The sequence below is a fragment of the Cydia strobilella genome, chromosome 18 (assembly GCF_947568885.1).
Source record: "Cydia strobilella chromosome 18, ilCydStro3.1, whole genome shotgun sequence".
Classification (NCBI taxonomy): Eukaryota; Metazoa; Arthropoda; class Insecta; order Lepidoptera; family Tortricidae; genus Cydia; species Cydia strobilella.
In genome coordinates, this window is record NC_086058.1 from 15,322,043 (window position 1) to 15,341,974 (window position 19,932).

General features: G+C 37.6%; 1 protein-coding gene across 1 annotated transcript in view; it reads left to right on the forward strand.

The window, feature by feature from the left end:
* Positions 1-19,932, forward strand: part of LOC134749601 (phospholipid phosphatase 3-like) — a 462,302-nt gene that overhangs the window by 152,242 nt on the left and 290,128 nt on the right. The gene's annotated exons all lie outside the window — the stretch shown is intronic.

Sequence of the window (19,932 nt, forward strand, 5' to 3'; positions counted from 1 at the left end):
AGGACTACGCGTAAGGAGTTGGTCACATAGGTAGTATAAACCCAGAACCTCCCTGGCAACGGGAATGCACTTATTTTTTAGCCACTCTATATCTACCAAATTTTATCGAATTACGAGTATATGAAATGGAAAATCTAGAGATTCATATACAGAAATATAAGTATCAAATTTTTTCCAAGTGAATATTTATACACACTACAATGTGACGGACTTTTCTTCGAACTTGGCCCATTGCGCTACCTGTCGGGACAGTAAACAGTAAGTACTAAGTTATTAGCTGAAGCCAGCTATATGTAATACTCGTAGCATTGTTCCTAGAAAGTTCTCATCGCAAATATTGTGTTGGAGAAAACGAGGTTTATTTTTGGTCTTCAAGTCACTTCGCACACAAACAAATAAATACATAACTGAAAGTATTATACCATGATTAAAATTTTGCTCATAGACCTAGCATTACATAGACCAGCTATACGCGTGCGCCCGTAAGGGATAGACATAGATGACGTCATAAACGTGGGGATACCATATTGGTAAAAATTACCCCAATATTTGATATCACGTTGGGGCGATTACCCTGGAGGCAAAGTTAGCTTGTTTGACGGTATTAAAAAATTGTTAAATAAAATGTCAATGGGCCGTTCTTTTTAGGCGTATAAACAATGAAATACCTCCTATAATTCGCGCAGGTGGTACAAAACTAAACATGTTTAGTAAATAAAACGTAAAATAAAATGTATTATGGGTTTTAATTTAAAGAAATCACAAATCGCAATCAGACCAATTAATGTACACCACATTTAATCTTCACAACATTTGTTTATTTATTTTTTGGAATTAGAAGTACGAAAAAACTTCGAGGTCAAAATTACCCATAAAATTATGATATTTTCATCTGGTATCCCTAACATGATTGTTATGCAGCTAAATTAAGAAGAAGTTTAAAAATGGCTGACCTCAGACTCTTACCTACCTACGTAATTTGGGCGGATAATTTTACAAATAATGTTTTGTTAATTTGCGTAAATAATTGTGATATTTTTATTGAAATCGTTTGATTCTACATTGCTTTGAGTGTAACGTAATTTTACGATGTTATTCTCACATATTGCGTTAAGAGGAAGGTGTAAAATACCGTACTTACGTGTGCAAGGTTATGATCTCATATTTTTGCTCAGAGCGGCTATTACAGCCGATTACAGAACAATTCACCAGTATTTTATCAAAGTTCAAGCATTCAAAACGCTGACCATCACTATATTTCATAAGAGAAAGCACAATTTCATACAAAACAACGATAATTAAACAAGCAACGAACAAACATGACATGTCACGTACTTATTTGTTTGCCACAACCTCGGTTGTGGCAGCGGTGGAAAAGTGAAACTATGACAAGGACAAACAATAACAGCGCTTTCTCTGCTACTCCTACTGAAAGATACATAAGACTATCCCGTTCGGTCATTTTCCCCCACTCCTCGTGACCGATCCAGTTATACTAGATTCATGATTTTGCTAGTCCAAACCCTCGTCTATATCCCCAGCTAGCAATTTTACGTCGTAATGACGTCATATTAAAGTTATTTCTGACGTAACGACGTCATAAAAGCGAAGTACCTGCGACGTCGCAAATGACGTCTTGGTTTCGTCAGTGACGTCACATTGCTACCTGGGTCACTAGCTATTTTATACTAAAACTATACTGCTAAAGTATGCAGGGTTATTGTTTAATTGTTTATTTATTACATTTATAAGCATAACAGTTGCACAAAATCGCTTACAAACTAATAGCTATTGCAAACTACAGTAGCATTTACAAAAACAAAATACACGCATTAATACACAATTAATTATTTACAGAAATATTGAATACATATAGGATTAATATTGTCTTCGGTTACCGCGATAGTTACTCATGAAATAAAACTATGAAAACGGATTATATCGCGTATATTGAATTTATAATACATCCCGACGTTTCGAACTCTTTACAGCGTTCGTGGTCAACGGGTGACTGAGGAAAAATTACTTAGTAAAGAGTTCGAAACGTCGGGATGTATTATAAATTCAATATACGCGATATAATCCGTTTTCATAGTTTTATTACATATAGGATTATTAAATAAATAAAATTAATTACATTACATTTTTTTATCGCGTATATATATCTTTACTTGAAAATAATTGTAGTGTATGAACCGATTTTGCATGTACAACCAGCCTTAAAGTTTGTAGTCTATGATTGTTCATTATTTTAGAATGTGGGTATTTTTGCACTTTGTAATTTTTCCTCAGTCACCTGTTGACCACGAACGCTGTAAAGGGTTCGAAACGTCGGGATGTATTATAAATTCAATATACGCGATATAATCCGTTTTCATAGTTTTATTTCATGAGTAACTATCGCGGTAACCGAAGACAATATTAATTACATTAAATTCATCATTATTATCATTAATTATTTATATATTATATCATCATTAATAACAAAACAAAAGTAAATCATTATTATTATTATGCTTGGACACCTGCTACGACACGACGAATTTATGAAGAACATAATTGAAGGGAGAGTTGAGGCAAGGAGGCGAAGAGGGAGACCAAGGAGAACATACATAGATCAAGTAAAGGAAAAACTCAACGTCGTGTCGTATCAGGCTGTCAAGGAGATGGCAGAGGACCGACACTTATGGAAATCGCTCCACCGACAAGAGTATAACTCTTAAATATATGATGATGATGATGATTATTTGGTCAGATATTGACCCAGGACTGTTATGATATACAAATAAAAATAAATGAAAATTTGATATGTTTTCGTGATTTCTTTGTATCGAATCAACATTAACATTTTACAGTGTTGCTTAGAGTCTGCCCTTGCAAATATAATTTAGTTTCCGCGTGATGTTTTTAATGGCATTTGCCCTAGATTAAAACGTTTAATAGCCCTAGATTAAATTATTTAACGTTCTAAACTTCAAATTCAGTATAACAGCCGCAATATTGCGTTATAATGTAAAAATATATGTTTTATCTTTCTTATTGAAAATTGAGTAAGTGACATTTGACATGCAAAAGCACAAAAGAAGCTACATTAACTTTTATCTATATATAATATACTGCCAGCATCCGCGGAGGTGTGATTTCTTGCGAACATGCCCCCGGGCGTTGAAAGCTTGCCTTTCAACCCAAACTGCTCTACCCAGGAAGTAAGTACATTATAACAGCGGGCCGCCAAGTTACTGAATGTGAAGAGGTATCTTCTCTTCTACGAGCACAACGGCGTTAAGTTGCAGAGCGTGTGTATATCACTCAGGCTCTGGTGGAAGGTTCCAAAGCTTCTTGCATGATTTGACTGCTGCCGCAACTGCTCAATGCTGACGGACTGTGAGTGGCCAATGTAGTGTACTCCTCGAGGTCGTGAATCGATGCCGATGAAAGAGGACGGTCACCGATGCGCGATGGAGAGGTAGGTAGCAGTCACCTTGCAGCATCATTGAAATAAATGGCAGCAATTCTTCTGGGTGGGACGAAATTAAAGTCAGTGGGATGTGGCAACCAAACCAGTGTTGAGGTCATTGACGATAAACATTATATTACAATACCCAGCACTCATTAAATAAAATATGGTTGACTTTACCCCAGCTTCCCATGAAACTCCAATGTGAAGGACACGCAGAACTAACATTAGAAAATAATCGAATCACTAGCTGAAGCATTAGCTTGCGAATTATAGCTGCGCTTATAGATAAGTCTAAGACTCATTGTATGCACCCGTTGTATGTACAGTACAACTGAAATAATGAGTAATGCTAGCAAGTACTCGTAAATATATAACTAGTAAAGTCGACTGCTAGCAGTAGATGTACTTAGTACGAAAACATACGAAAATTGGCTAAGATATAACACTTTCACAAGCTTTTTTATAAGAGCCAAAGTAGCTACACTAATGAGTACATATTTAAAATGTTACTAATAATAGCTGTGCTAATAATAGATTATTAGTATGTAATAAGTAAAATCTCCAGAAGACATGGATTTTATTTTAACGTGAATGACGCCGAGTGAAAACCTTAGTGAAATACTTTCTGTCTAAGTCGTTGCTGTTCGAGGAATAATGAGATTGTTTAGTGCAGACCTTTGCAGGCTGCTGGAACCGCGTCAGTTGGGTTCGAGTCTCATCGTCAAGCATTTCATTACTGGCGTAAGAAGTGACATTTGTAAAACAACAATTAATATGCGAAGGGGCCGATACTTGGCCGCCGTTTGTTGGGCCTGCGACTATATACCCTAGTTTAGTCTCAAACAGTATCGTCTGTCCATCGCTTAATTCAATTTTATGCGACCCTAACAAGTTCCAAAATAGGTCAGCCCCTATTAAAAAATCGACCTCGGAAGGTTTATGAAACTTAGGATCAGCTAAACGGATGTTAGATGGAATATTTATTCGTGATATGTCCATCCGTTGATAAGGCATCTCGTCAGATATCGAGGACAAAACAGAACAATTTAAATAAGTCGAGTAGGTGTCATCTAAGGATTTAATTGGCACCTGACACATTTTACCTACGTGAGACTTTAATTTGTTTATGCCTGTAATCGATTTATTTACTCGATTAGTATGTACATTTAACTGTTGACACATCTTCTCAGTCATAAAACAAGACGCACTGCCATTATCCAAAACTGCTCTGGCTATGATCTCGCGATTGTCATGCCCATATACTTTAATTAATGCAGTGGTTAGTAGTCCGACGTTTGGTTCAGATGCATTCAAGTGTGGAGTTGCTACTCGTATGCGAGCCGATAATGCAGGGACGGAGGCGGTAGCCGGCGGTGGCGACGAGGGCCGCTCGCACGAACTCGATTCCGTTTTTTGCGTGTGCTCTGTGACATGAACGAGTGAATTATGCCTACGCTTACATATTCGACAGCCTGCCTTCTTGCAATGGTTTGCATAGTGATCGCGTCGGAAGCAATTAAAACAAACTTTATAATTCGGCAGCAAATTAAGCCGCTCGATATTGCTTAACGCGAGAAACTGAGAGCAGTTATTTAAGCTATGCTCACCATTACATTTCGGACATAATTGAGACTGAGAAGTGACACAGTATTCAGTGGGTTGAGTAGAAAGCAAAACCCTATGTTTAGATGCGATTTTAGCCGGCTGAATAGACTGACCGGCGCCTGAGGCGCTCGATAACTCTAAGGTTTCAATCAAATCTGCACGATTACGCATAAAAGTCATAAAATTATCAAATGAAATAGGTACATTCTTATCAAAGCTTCCTTTATGTTCTTCCCACTCACGAAATGTCGTAGTGTCTAATTTGTTGCTAATAATATGAATAAGGAGCGTGTCCCAATGTTTGACAGGCTCGCCTAGGGATTCTAGGCATCTAAGATTTTTGTTTACTTGATCCATAAGCCGTTTTAAATGAACGGACGACTCCTTCGTGATCGGCTCAACGTTAAACAGCGCTGATACATGATTTTGCAGTAGTAACCTTTTGTTATCATACCGCTCACACAGGAGTGTCCATGCTACCTCGTAATTGCTGTCAGAAAACTCAATAGAATTAATAACTAAGGCCGCAGATCCTTCCAACGATGCTCTTAAATAATGAAATTTATTTATGTTATCGATGTCATCATTAGAATGAATAAGACTTGTGAAAGTGTCTCGGAAACCTAGCCAATTTTCGTATGAGCCTTGAAATTTCGGTAGCTGAATAGTTGGCAGCTTAACCAGCTTACGATGGTTTGCACCACTTCGCGACCCACGATTACTGCATGACTCAAATTCGTCACGTTTTTTATTAAAATTGTTGAGTATATCCTGTGCCCGCGAGAGTACAGAGAAGTAGTTATTCTGAAACTCATCTCGGTCCGTAATGTGTGCATCTAAATTATCACTGCTGCACTCCAACTGTGTCTGTACATCGTCATAAAGTGCATACAATGCTTCAATCTTACCTGTACGCAACTGCAATTGACTGGCTTCCGCTTGAGTTAGTGACGTTTCATTAACTTTGCCTAGGTATGTGGTAAATAAGGTGAGTTGACCTTTGTAACTGCCTCTCTTGCGAACTAAATCCTTTTCCTCAACCATTTTTGGGAAGCTGGTGTACGTAAACCTTGAATGTAAACAATTTATAATCCAATTATTATTTTAAAATCCCTAGAAATATAAATCCTGTTTAAAATGAATACAGATATAATTAATCCACAATACATAAAATTATCGCAAATTATGGGTCAGAGGTTGCGTTGACAAAATCAAATTCTAAATAATTTCAACGAACTAAATTACAAATGAATCTGACCCCATGTAACTACCAAATAGGTACACTTTACAATAAAATATTCACCAACCTGGAGTTCACTATAAACCCTACCTATTTACTACCTTACGAGTGCTGGTCCTAATTATAAATCCTAACACACTCAACACTGGCGGATTCCGATGTCCTGGTGAATTTCTTCATCACAGCCTCGGCAGTCGTAATATCCTCGCAGTGTTAAATTGGTATTTTATAGGTATTTCCCTTCTGGTTCTTCAATAAATATACTGGTTCCTTTATTTACACCCGGTTCGTGTGGATCATGTTTACGGGTCTGACGGGTTTATATTAAAAATAACTCCAAATGTAAAAATATATGTTTTATCTTTCTTATTGAAAATTGAGTAAGTGACATTTGACATGCAAAAGCACAAAAGAAGCTACATTAACTTTTATCTATATATAATATACTGCCAGCATCCGCGGAGGTGTGATTTCTTGCGAACACCCCTCTTGAAGGAATACGAATATTATGGAGACTGTCAGTCTGTAATTTACTAGTCTCTGGTCTCGGGTAGGCGGAGATTGTCACGAGCATCGTGACTTGGCTAATTTAAGGCAAATTCGTACCTTTGAGCTATTTATTCAGAAACACGGTATAAATGTTGCGAAATAATGGGGCAGATGATCGCACGAATGGAATGTCGTTGCAATGTTGGTTATGAACCAGGGACCGGCCCGCTATCCCTTATCCCTTATTTATAAGGGTATTGCATAAGGCTTAACTCACCATACCCTTTGCCAGACGAAACCCTTTGTTTTGGTTTTAAAAACCCTTATATAAAGCTACCACATTTGAGTAATCGGCAGCACAAATACCCTTACAAAACCCTTATCATCCGCTCACCAACACCTTGCATATTGCTTATAAGGGTTAGCCTTATAAAGGGCTTCCCTTTTAGCATATAAGCGTGCTAATTTAAGTCGTCTACCTTGTTCATAAAGCACACATTACTTCGAATCCGAGCGATCGTCGGCGGCGACGGCGGCGTTCTTTGACTAGGCACGTATTTTCTTTCCTTTTCATACACTACCGTAGATATATACTAATCCTGTCTCTTTCACGCAAAGGGAAACCTTTATAAAAAGCGCTTAAAGATAAGGGTAACCCTTATTAAGAGCTAGCCTTATTTTTGGTTAGCTTTTCGGTAAGGGTTAGTCAAAGGTAAGGGTATGAATGGGCTTGAAGTTCAAAAGGGAAAGTCTTTCAATGTGTTAGCCGTGTTTAAGTGTCGCCCATTGAAAGGGTTTTATCGCGGAAAGGGTTGTCCGGTCCCTGTTATGAACAAAACATTGCTATTTTTTATCGGTAGCAAATATGTTACGAAGAGTTACGGAACCCTGAACTGCTAAACGAATGAAGGCAGTTACGTGAGATTGCAATCTCGCCATAAAGTTTTTTTCCTAAAAAATACACAGCACAGTACAGTCTGAACACGACAATTAGCAATTTATTTTTTAAACCGTCAACTTTTTAGATACGATCTAAAGGGGAGACCACACTATCTGTCTCCGTCATCTAAACTACCACTTGTAAACCCTCTTACTATAAATAACTTGAGGTAAACAATGCAAGTTCAGTGACCTTTGAGGGCTTAATTAGGGACTGACTTGATCTTTCAATTTGAATGTTGGTCCTAAAATTAGGCTTAGGGTCGGTTGCACCAACTGTTTGTGATCGTTAAACAGTTCGCTAAATTTCATTGTATGGAAAGATTCAGTATACCTTTCGTAGTTTGACGACTGGTCTGGCCTAGTGGGTAGTGACCCTGCCTGCGAAGCCGATGGTCCTGGGTTCGATTCCCGGAAAGGGCATTTATATGTGTGATGAGCACAGATATTTGTTCCTGAGTCATGGGTGTTTTCTATGTATTTAAGTATTTATATATTATATATATCGTTGTCTGAGTACCCATAACACAAGCCTCCTTGGGCTTACCGTGGGACTTAGTCAATCTGTGTAAGAATGTCCTATAATATTTATTTATTTAAACCGCCGCGGCGCGCCGGCTGACGTTAATCAGTCTGTCAAGTGCGGATGGTGCAACTGGCACTTAGTGTTTGTGGTAGCAATTTAAGGGCCTAGCCTAGCCAATGAAGAGTAGAGAGAAAGAGTAACCAATGAAGCCTAAATTGAAGTAATACCCCCTATTACTGCAATGTTCTGCCACCAGAATGCAGCACTAGCCTCTTTAGTAAACCATAGAGTAACTTATACATACTGTACCTTTAACAGTTTTTTGACAAGTTTTTAGAGATAATAAAATATGACATTGATGCATCAAGGCGTTTTTTTTATACTACGTCGGTGGCAAACAAGCATACGGCCCGCCTGATGTTAAGCAGTCTCCATAGCCTATGTACGCCTGCAACTCCAGAGGAGTTACATGCGCGTTGCCGACCCTAACACTCCTCTCCCTCGAGCTCGGGCAACCTTACTCACTCACCTTTGTTTACAGAGGACCAACCGAGAAACATCCCTGAGCCCTACGTCGGATTTTAGGGTTTCTCGAATGGCTAAGGACACCCTGTATAAAAAATATCTAAAAATTATTTGCATAGAGTAACTTATACTAGAGCGGTACTGTCATAGTAAATTTTGTAACCCCAGTAAATTCACTGCCATCTGTCGACACACTTTAAAACTAAAAATAAATATTTATAAAAATACGATAAAATGTATTTAAATATGGATAAATGATTTATTTATTTGCATTAATTATTTTTATGATTTTGACCCATGTTCTTTCACCGATATGCGTTAAAATTGTTAAATAACAAACGAAACCGTCAACGCCATCTATACGACAGTAGGCCAAAGCTAGTAGCGCCCTCTGGTCGAGAATCAAATTTTCTTGATTTTTTTTCTTAGACTGTATCCATCTATTACGGAGTTATATCTATCTTTGCTTATACATACTGTGCCTTTAACAGTTTTTTGACAAGTTTTTAAAGATAATAAAATATGACATTGATGCATCAAGGCGGTTTAGTTTGTTTACAAAGGACCTACCGGGAAACATCCCTGAGCCCTACGTGGGATTTCAGGGTTTCTCCACTGGCTAAGGACATCCTGTATAAAAAATGTCTAAAAATTATTTGTCTACTCTGTTTTGGGCCATCTAGTAACTGGATAAGTAATATTTCCAATATAGATTCCCAGTAGCACTAGACACAAATCATGTAAACCTGTAGTTTAGAAACCTGACGCCCACGTAATCAAACAAATCCTGAGGTTTCGATTTCGTAACGTGTCCTACGCCTTACTGTAGGAGGACTAATTTATGTGTAAACGTTTGTGTGAACGGTTTTAGGAAATCACTTATCTATGCCATTTTTAACCCTTTAGGGCCACTTGCACCATTCAATAACCCGGGGTTAACCTGTTAAACCTGGAGTTACCATGGTTACCAGTACAATTTGACACTATTATTTTATCGTATGGCTTCATTACATGTCACTGGATACAAAACTTTAGAGAATACGTATATTATACTAACAACATAAAATTAAAATACACTCTACACACACTAACATACTGGGTTAGACACTGGGTTAACGGTTTAACCGGTTAACCCCGGGGTTAATGGCATGGAGCAGGTAACGCTTAGGGACTGTTCGGATTCTGACACATCAATATTACTGCTGCAATAATGCGGTGAGATATTACTGCTGACTGAGTGATGTTACGCTGCAATACTGCTGGTGTAGACTGGATCTGAACGATACCTTTTTTTCTTCTTTTTTTTCTGGATTTCTAATATGGCTATAGAACTTTATTAGGAACCAGGAACTCTTCTTCTATATTAGATTGTTGTGGTTTGTAGCGATAGTTATTTGTGAAATTAACCATATATCGCGTTTAATATATTTTTATTTCATTATACGCGTACGAGATATAATCCCCAATCACTTTAAATTGTTTTATTTTATAAAATCAAAACTTACACGTAACTATGAAATAGAGAGTATCATTTCGTTCCATTTGGAGTTGAAAACTCTAGGTCCATGGGGTCCCAGCGCGCATAAGTTGTTTGCAGAAATCGCGAAGCGTCTGGTTGACGTAACTGGTGACCGAAGAGCTGGCGGCTTTCTCGCACAACGTATCAGCATTGCGATACAGCGGGGAAATGGCGCCAGCATCCTTGGTACAATGCCTCAAGGGCCTATTTTAGATTTAAGCTAGTTATTAATTTCGTTTACGTAGTACCACTGTATATATCTAGTATGTAAATAAATGTACATCACTATGAAATTCAATCGAAATTGAAATTCTAAGTTAATTAAATATTACTCACAAGTTCCAATGTTACTCTAAATAAATAATCTACTGTAGTAACAGTAACCTTGGTAAGAGTTACAGTAGCGTTGGTAAGTGTTGCTATAAGTAGTATGAAATGCTTTTGGTTTTATAGATATGTCAGAATTCAGAACCCCGTTTGCGTTAGGGTGCGTTGGGATAAAATTGAAGGGTTTTTCATGAGGGGTGAGACACAAAATCGTCCGTATGGCGAAGCATTACGGGTGACTTTTCATCTTATCCCGCATGAAAAACCCGTTGAATCTTACCCCAACGCACCCTTTGTCTTTTTTGTATGAGATTGCCAAGCGGGACCGGGACGTAAACTCAAAATCCCATATAAAATAACACTTAACGCATACGCGTACGTCATGTCTCGTATATTAAATGAAATTTACAATAGAGGTACAGATATTTTCCATTTTCAAAGCTTTCATTTTATTTATTTATTTTTACAACGAGACATTGGGCAAACTACTAAACATAGTAAAACTTAATTAAGTTTAAATAAGGACTAACTATTAGGTTTAAAGAAAATGTATATTTTTATTCTAAATTTGATTGTGTTTTGAAATTGCTGACATTTTTAATTATTATTTTTAATTTATTTATATTTTTAATTTTTATAAGTCAATGATTTTACAATGCATTTTATTTTTTAACAACAAATATTTATACAATTTTTCTATAGTTTTTATTTTAATGATTTTATAAATGTCAGTAACGTCCAAATGTTCTGTTTTAATTTTATTTAATTTATTTAATTTTAATTATGATTTTTTACATTGTGATGTGTTGTAATGTTGTCTTTTAAATAAACAGATTATTATTTATTTATTTAAATTAAAAACTTATAAATAAAAAAAATCCTTAAGTCTTGATCGCTTGGTAATTGTACCCCGATCGCTTGGTAATTGTTGAGTTGTGGCTGTCGACAGCGGGATAACTGAAAATTACCCTGGGTACGGTATAAGATGAGGTACATTGGGTTAACTTCGAAGTTACCCTAATGTACCTCATATTATACCGTCCCAGGTATTCCATAATCAATAGGCTCAATCAGTTTCTACCGAATAATTACTAAATAAGTACATGAACCCGATTAACTTAACCTAAATGCTGCCGAATATATTAACATAATTATATATGTAGTTGATACTGTCACAGTAAACTTGCGACGCAGTATTGTACTGATTTTTTTTGGAACTAAACTTTATTTTTCTGATGGCAAAGTAAAATACAATCGTATAGTATTTTTACTGAAATATTTATACCCGACTAAAAGTGTATGATTTTAACAATTTGTTTGGTGGCGTGTTTTTCACCGTAGCATTGAAACAACTGAGCCAATTTTGATGACTGTTTCAATTAATAGGTACGTTTTTATCGCCGAGTGGGCTACATTTTTATCAGACTCTCAAAAAGGTATTTGGAAATCTGATTATAATTTTTCAAACATACGTGTTGCTTGTTAATAACATTGGCATTGCAGTTTGCATTACATTTTTTGATATGATTGAATTGTATAGAAATAGAATAGAATAGAAATAATTTATTCGTTAGCACACACAAATAGAAAGTTATACAGAACAGAGAAACATGAATAAAAGAAAAAGTGCCACGAAATGGTCTCACCTCAGCATGTTGCTGGCGACTTCCAGCGCTGATCTTCCGGTGAGACCATCCGGTGAAACAATTTGTATGTGAACTACTGGCAGTATAATGTCTACTGTAACTTTCAAATACTAAATACTAATATCTAGAGAACCTAGGTTATAAATAGCAACCCGCATAGCGCTGTATATCCTACGCGAAACAGTAACATAGCTCAGCGATCAAATATGCGACCTGCGAACGACGAAGATTTTATGGAATGTATGCAACCCCAGTAGCATTTATACGTCATTATGACGTCAGCGACGTCATTATGACGTAATAATGCCGTAATTATGACGTCGCTGACGTCATTTTGCTACCTGGGAAAGGTCGCCACAAAAATGTTGGTAGATTCCGCGCATTGAATTCCAGAAATAAACCGCAACCAGTGGGTCTAGTCAAGATGATAAATTGATAATTGATAATGTTTAATAGAAAAAACCGACTTCTCAAACAGTTTGAAATGCCATATAAATTGGCTGGTATTTAATTGATCACCACAAATATCAAATGAAAGAGCTCATTGTGAGAATCTCAAATACTCGTATATATTTTTTTATAATTTTAGGATAAACAGTTTAGAAGTTATTGAAGAAAATAGGCAAAAAAATTACCATCGGAGCAATGCCCAGCCGAACGGAGCCGAGTTTGCCCGAAGCGAGGAGATTCGCACCCCTGCCGTATCATGAGTTGACATTTACTCTAGCGACTGCGTAAACTCGATAGCATTCCCTCTCAATCGCACCATTTCCTACATCTGTTGGTGCGAGATGGACTACAATCGAATTCAAGCAGTCTCTAACGTAAACGTCAAGTACCAACTCGTGGTAACCGCAGCGCACTCATTTCTTCACATCGCCCTAGTGAAGAAAGTTCACTTTTCTCCAGTGATTCGATAAACAGCTAACGGTGGTAATTGAATTAATGCACTTCCGTGCCCCCGGCAATTAATATCGTTAGGACTTGGCTGCGCGTTACGAAACGATTGTGCGCATTCTCCCATAGTCATTGTAACAGTACGAATTAATAACGAGTAAAACTTTGGAAACAAATTATAACAGAAATATTTGGCATACACTAACGAAAAAAGTGACCAAGTCCACCCGTGGCGGAGCCGGATTCGAACCCGCATCTTCAGCTTACGCGAATAAGAATAGAATAGAATATTTTTTTATTGTATAACTGTGTACATGTATACAAAGGTGGTAATTAAAAATAATAAATATCAACAGTTGCCTGGTAGGGCGTACAACCCAGGTAGCAAAATGACGTCAGCGACGTCATAATTACGGCATTATTACGTCATAATGACGTCGCTGACGTCATAATGACGTATAAATGCTACTGGGGAAGGGCGTACTAAGGCCCACTTGCACCATCCCACTAACCCGGGGTTAAGCGGTTAAACCGCTAACCCAGTGTCAAATCGTACTGGTAACCATGGTAACTCCAGGTTTAACTGGTTAACCCCGGGTTAGTGGAATGGTGCAAGTGGGCCTAATTATTTATATATTACGTTGGCTAAAAGTGTTATTATATTAGGTAAACCTGCTACTTAAATCCATTTTTGAAATTTATTTATTTTTAACTTTAATCTCAATAAAAATAGGTAACAAATGCTCTAAATTCAAAATGGATTTATATATACATAGCAGGTATATACTCTTAGGCAACTGCCAAGGGCGGACACGCTATACATCAAAAATCACTTGCGTTGCTATGTGTGAACGGCACGTCTGTACACGCGTCATGCGTAATAGTGTGAGTCAGTTGCTTAAAAACAGTACTGAGCGGCCGGCAAACGGCCGTCAATCTGCTGTCGCGGGGCGAGGTAATTCGAGTCGGGGCGGGGCGGTGCGTGGCCGTTCTGTATGTTAATACTATTACATATTCTGTGACTCTGCTCTAGATCTGGAATGACATCCGCCCATGTTCAAAAAACTTGAAAAATCTTGACTAAGAATCAATAAATACCTACCTGACGGTCAAAAGCGGAGTGCAATAGAAAGTGTACAGCCAAAACCATAAATATGTGCACATTTCGTAACCCTACAGCATTGGAATAAAGAGCAAATGTGTATAGGTATTTATGACCGTGACTGTACCATTGTGCGCGATGGCGGCGCTACCCGCGATATAAATTACTCGTATCGTGACATCTTGTACAGACACATACAGAAGTATTTCTTTGAACCTTTTTTTCATTGTACTAGGTTTTGAAAGAAATTCAATTAACCCATTTCTTGGCAACGTATCTTACAGGTTACATAATTTTCCACACCAGCTAGTAAAGGCTGTCTTGATTTTTCAAAAACGGATAAGAAAGTTGCATTTTATCCACATGTGAGGCAATCAAATGCAAATTTTGAGTTGTTTTCTTATGTTTGCTGGTAGAATATGACTTTTAAATGATGATTTTGAATGATAAATGTTTCATATCATTCATTTTGAATCGATTTGCTTTGATTTTGTTTGATATTTAAGAAAATTTTATGCTCAAATAGATGGCGCCATTCCTTTGGCCTATACTCGTGTAGATGGCGACACCGTTTGATATTTAACAATTTTCACACATATGAGTGAAAAAACATGGGTCAAAGTCATATAGCGTTCTAAAATAATAATAAATAAAAATAATAAATCATTTATCCATTTTATTATGATATTTTTTCTCATTTTCATTTTTAGTTTTAATACTGTGTCGAAAGATGGCAGTAAATTTACTCATCATCATCATCATCATCATCATGTCAGCCGATAGACGTCCACTGCTGGACATAGGCCTCCCCCAAGGCTCGCCACTCCTCATAAGAAGCTCATAAGAAGGCTTAAGGTCACGCATAGGGCAATGGAGAGAGCTATGCTCGGGGTTTCTCTGCGTGATAGAGTCAGAAATGATGATATCCGCAGTAGAACTAGGGTCACCGACATAGCTCGCAGAATTGCAAACCTTAAGTGGCAGTGGGCGGGGCACATTGCTCGCAGAACTGATGGCCGGTGGGGCCGGAAGGTTCTGGAGTGGCGTCCGCGTACCGGAAGACGAACTGCCGGTAGGCCTCCAACGAGATGGAGCGACGACCTGATGAAGGTCGCGGGAATTCGGTGGTTGCGAGCGGCACAGGATCGGTAAATTTACTGTGACTTCAAAATTTACTATGACAATAAGCCTCTATACACTCTATTCTCTTTGGTATAAGCCTTTGTGCATGCGTCTTAAGTAATTATCTAAAACGAGTAATACCAAAACAATCACTAGTCCGACCACGCTGAGTCGCCCGCCAAGACTTTGCTTATGTACAGTCGAGTTCATAAATATGTATACATTTCTTCACCTTAATCCATTGCAATAAGGGGAAAAATGTATACATATTTATGAACTCGTCTGTACCTATACAATATTCTACGTATTTGTATTTAAGAGAATTTTATTGTTTGGTACATATAGAAAAAACGGGTTCCACGTCAAAAAAATGGACACCTCTCTTTTTTACTAATTTCTCCATCGATACCCAATTTTATATGTTCAAGATATGATCTGTGGTTCAAGTGACTTCTCTTCCTTCAATCAAAATATGTGCCATTTTCAACCAAAAGGGTACTTATTGTCGCTTGTCAGTAAGGCGCTATTTCCATATCTTAGCTTCAATTAGAAATCAACCTTATCGACAAGCGACAATGTGGTACCTTTTGGTTGAAAACGTCACATATAAAGCGATATTGTCCCTGACTGTACATTTTGTTAGCCTTTTGTGGTCACGAGTCACGACAAATCTACTGCCAAGTACTACAGTCAGCCGCACCGATGTCGTAAAATGGAAGCATTACCCTCCTTAGATAGGCATTCGGATAAAAAAGTTATTTAGACAACGCTTTCGATACCGATGAGTTAACAGGGGATATTACTGCAATGTTCTAACACCCGAATAAAAAAAAATAAAAAATTTAAACTGTTAATTTCAAAAAAAAGAAATTACAAAATCTACTCTCAGACAGCCTAATCTACACTCTAATAGATTCGCTAAGTATGGTCTTATTTCTAATATTTCTATTTCATTTATATTATTACTATTCATTTAACACTAACCCGAGTGCATCACTAGCCCGTTTAATAAACCATTAGAGTAACTTATACATACTGTACCTTTAACAGGTTTTGACAAGTTTTCAGATAATAAAATATGACATTGTGCATTTACAGAGAACCTACCGGGAAACGCGAATCCCAAATTTCGCTATCTGCCTCTTTATCGCTCGAATACGCAAGTGACAGAGATGTTAGATAACGAAATTTCAATTTTCTTGTTGTTCGACCGACCCTCAGATTGTGGTAGTAGCGCCCCCTGCGCAGAGTTTCGCGTAATATTCCCTATTATCACTATTTTGTATAATACAAAGGAGTTAATTGAAAAATACAAATTTTTCGATAAATTAACATTGATTTGCTTTTGGCCGTAACGTTACCATGGAGATCTGTCCACAACGTTACCATGGAGATCTGTCCACAACGTTTCCATGGAGATCTGTCCACAACGTTACCATGGAGATCTATCCACAACGTTACCATGGAGATCTATCCACAACGTTACCATAGAGATCTGTCCACAACGTTACCATGGAGATCTGTCCACGTGACACTTTTTCGTGCATGCTACCGGTCTACCGGTGTTCATCGATTTATAATACGTTATCACATAACACATACTAATCTATGGTTATCACCTCAAAAAGTCAGATTAGTATGTAGTCTGTGGTTAAAACTAGTTAAAAGTGTGGCGGTGGCGGATTATATAGGTAGTATACTTAGAGATACAAATGATACAATACACACAAGTAATACCTTGCCAAGTACAAATACAAGCTTTCTAGTACCATCGCCCACACTCTTTTAACTGTTCATCATAGACCTTATGCCTTTATAATAAAGTCCACCGATGGACAGTTAAGAGTGTTGCTGTTCATTAAGTGCATTTCCCTCTCTCAATGGTCAAAGAGACATTCCGGACTAGAACAACTCTATTAAATAGTGGACAAAAAGTTATGTGGCTGACAACATAATTATGCCGAGGTGCTATTCGTTTGGATCTCTAGCATGCGTTTAGAAGAAATATAATATATTAGAAAGAAAAGAAAGAAATTATTTGACGCCACAACTAGGGTTGCCACCTTTTTTCTTTAGTATTTTTGTCAAAATATTGAAAAAATATAGTATTTACTGAAAAAATAAAAAATAAAATAGGACGCCGATTTGAGGCGAATTAAAAATACAATTCGCATACGATGTGATATCGGTGACATATGTATAACCCTTTCTTGAGTTATGAAAATATAGTATTTTTCGTACTATATTGTTTTTGTATAATATATAGTACAATTGACTAAAATATAGTACGATACTATATATTATAGTATGGGTGGCAACCCTAGCCACAACGCCCACAACATAGTACCTACCAATCATCATTCGCTTGCCCTTGTCCCATTCACTTGGGGTCGGCGCAGCATGTCTTTTTCTTCCATACATCTCTGTCACCCGTCATCTCATCATTCACTTGCGTTAGTTTCATATCATCTTTCACACAGTCCATCCACCTTTTCCTCGGTTTTCCTCTCCTCGTACTTCCCTCCACATTCATTCTTAATACCTTTCTTGTCACATGACTTTCATCCCTCCGCATCACATGCCCGTACCATGCTAGGCGATTTGCCCTTACTTTTTCTGTTATGAGTGCAACTTTCAGGCTTCCTCTTATATACTCATTCCTTATCCTATCCATTCTCGTCACGCCACACATCCACCTTAACATTCTCATTTCCGCTACATGCAATCTCTTTTCATCCCTCACCTTTAGGGCCCAACACTCTGATCCATACATGACGTAACATAATACCTACCAATAGTACATGCAGACAAAAAAACATTTGGACGCTAAAAAGGATCCCCCACTCAGCATAATGCCGCGGCGAACCGTGGCGCTGGTTTTCTGTGGGAACCTGACAATCTAAAAATTATATACTTAGCATATTGGGATGACAGATGCTACCAAAAGTCACTTGACTATTTCCATACATTATTTAGGTTTGGATTGACGTTTTCTATCAATAATTGTCACCTTGGCTAGGCCCCCTGTAATCGCAGATGTGACTCAATTTCATGCTAGGCCGCCGGCTAGTAATGATAAAGAAATTGAATGACCCGTGGGAACAAGAAACAGGATTTTAATGCTACGAATTAGGTATACCGCATTTTTGCAAAACGTTAATGCATGTATGCTGTCACAATTTCAATAATGGATACTTAAATGAATACAATAAAACCGGCTAAGTGCGAGTCGGACTCGCGCACGAAGGGTTCCGTACCATTACGGAAAAAAACAGCAAAAAAATCAGGTTTGTTGTATGGGAACCCCATTTAAATATTTATATTATTCTGTTTTTAGTATTTGTTGTTATAACGGCAACAGAAATACATCATCTGTGAAAATTGCAACTGTCTAGCTATCACGGTTCATGAGATACAGCCTGGTGACAGACAGACAGACGGACGGACAGACGGACAGCGGAGTCTTAGTAATGCGGCAATTTTGACAGCTGAAGTAGGTATAAATGGCAGTTTTAAGTTCACTAATTTCAAAGACAATATTCAGAAATGCTTAGGTAACTTGTAGGTACATTGATAACTGCAAATATAAGTTTGCAAGACATTATATTTTATCACTGGTCGTTGATATGAGAGAGCTAGGCTAGGAAGTAATTGTTTGAATCGTTACTTTTTATTGTAGCAAGAAAGTTACTGGTCACGAAGTCGTACTATAAACAGCCGGCCTAGCCAAGGTGACAATCGCTATCGCTTCAACAACGAAACGCTTTGTGTCTCTCTATTTTTATTTTATTTTATTGATGCAAAAAATTACACAGCATTACAGCGAACTAATACACTGTGAAATTTAAAACAGACAGTATCATACAGACTAGGTAAATACCGTCTTAAGTAGAGGACAAACAGTAGGTACAAATGCAAAAATGAAAAACTAATTAAAAACAGAAGATTCACGTTTATCCATCCTCTCACAGAACTTCATGCACTCTTTACACAGATCCATCCAACTACTTGCAAATACATCACATTCCGGTGCTGATGCGATTGAAGAGCGCGGACTAGTGGTGATTTGCCGTGGGACATAGTGCGTGTTTTAGGCACAGCTTCGCGGTCGGAAATTAAATTGGGCCTTAGCCATAGAAGGGACGAACACGCGTACAACTTGTGCAACCAGTTCAAGGCAGTCCGAGTTTCCTCGCAGATTACAGACAGAGGTCAAGAGCCCGTAGTATAACTCTTCCATATTAGTATTAGTGCGACAGTGACAGTTGCGTTTCGATCGCTACGAAGCGTTAGCGATTGGCGTGTTGGCTACGGCCTGCTTATTACATCATAGACTGGAGCGTAGGTAAATGAAATTGTTTAAAAAAACCTTTTCTACAGTTAAAACAAATTGTTAATCTTACGATATACCTCTCCTAAAAGCTTTTTCTCTGATATATAGGAAAATATAAGTAGGCTGTTTGATGTGTTTTTTAATATGCTCTATTTGCACAACGAAAAACGAGAATCAAATTATCGATAATGCTCGATCCATC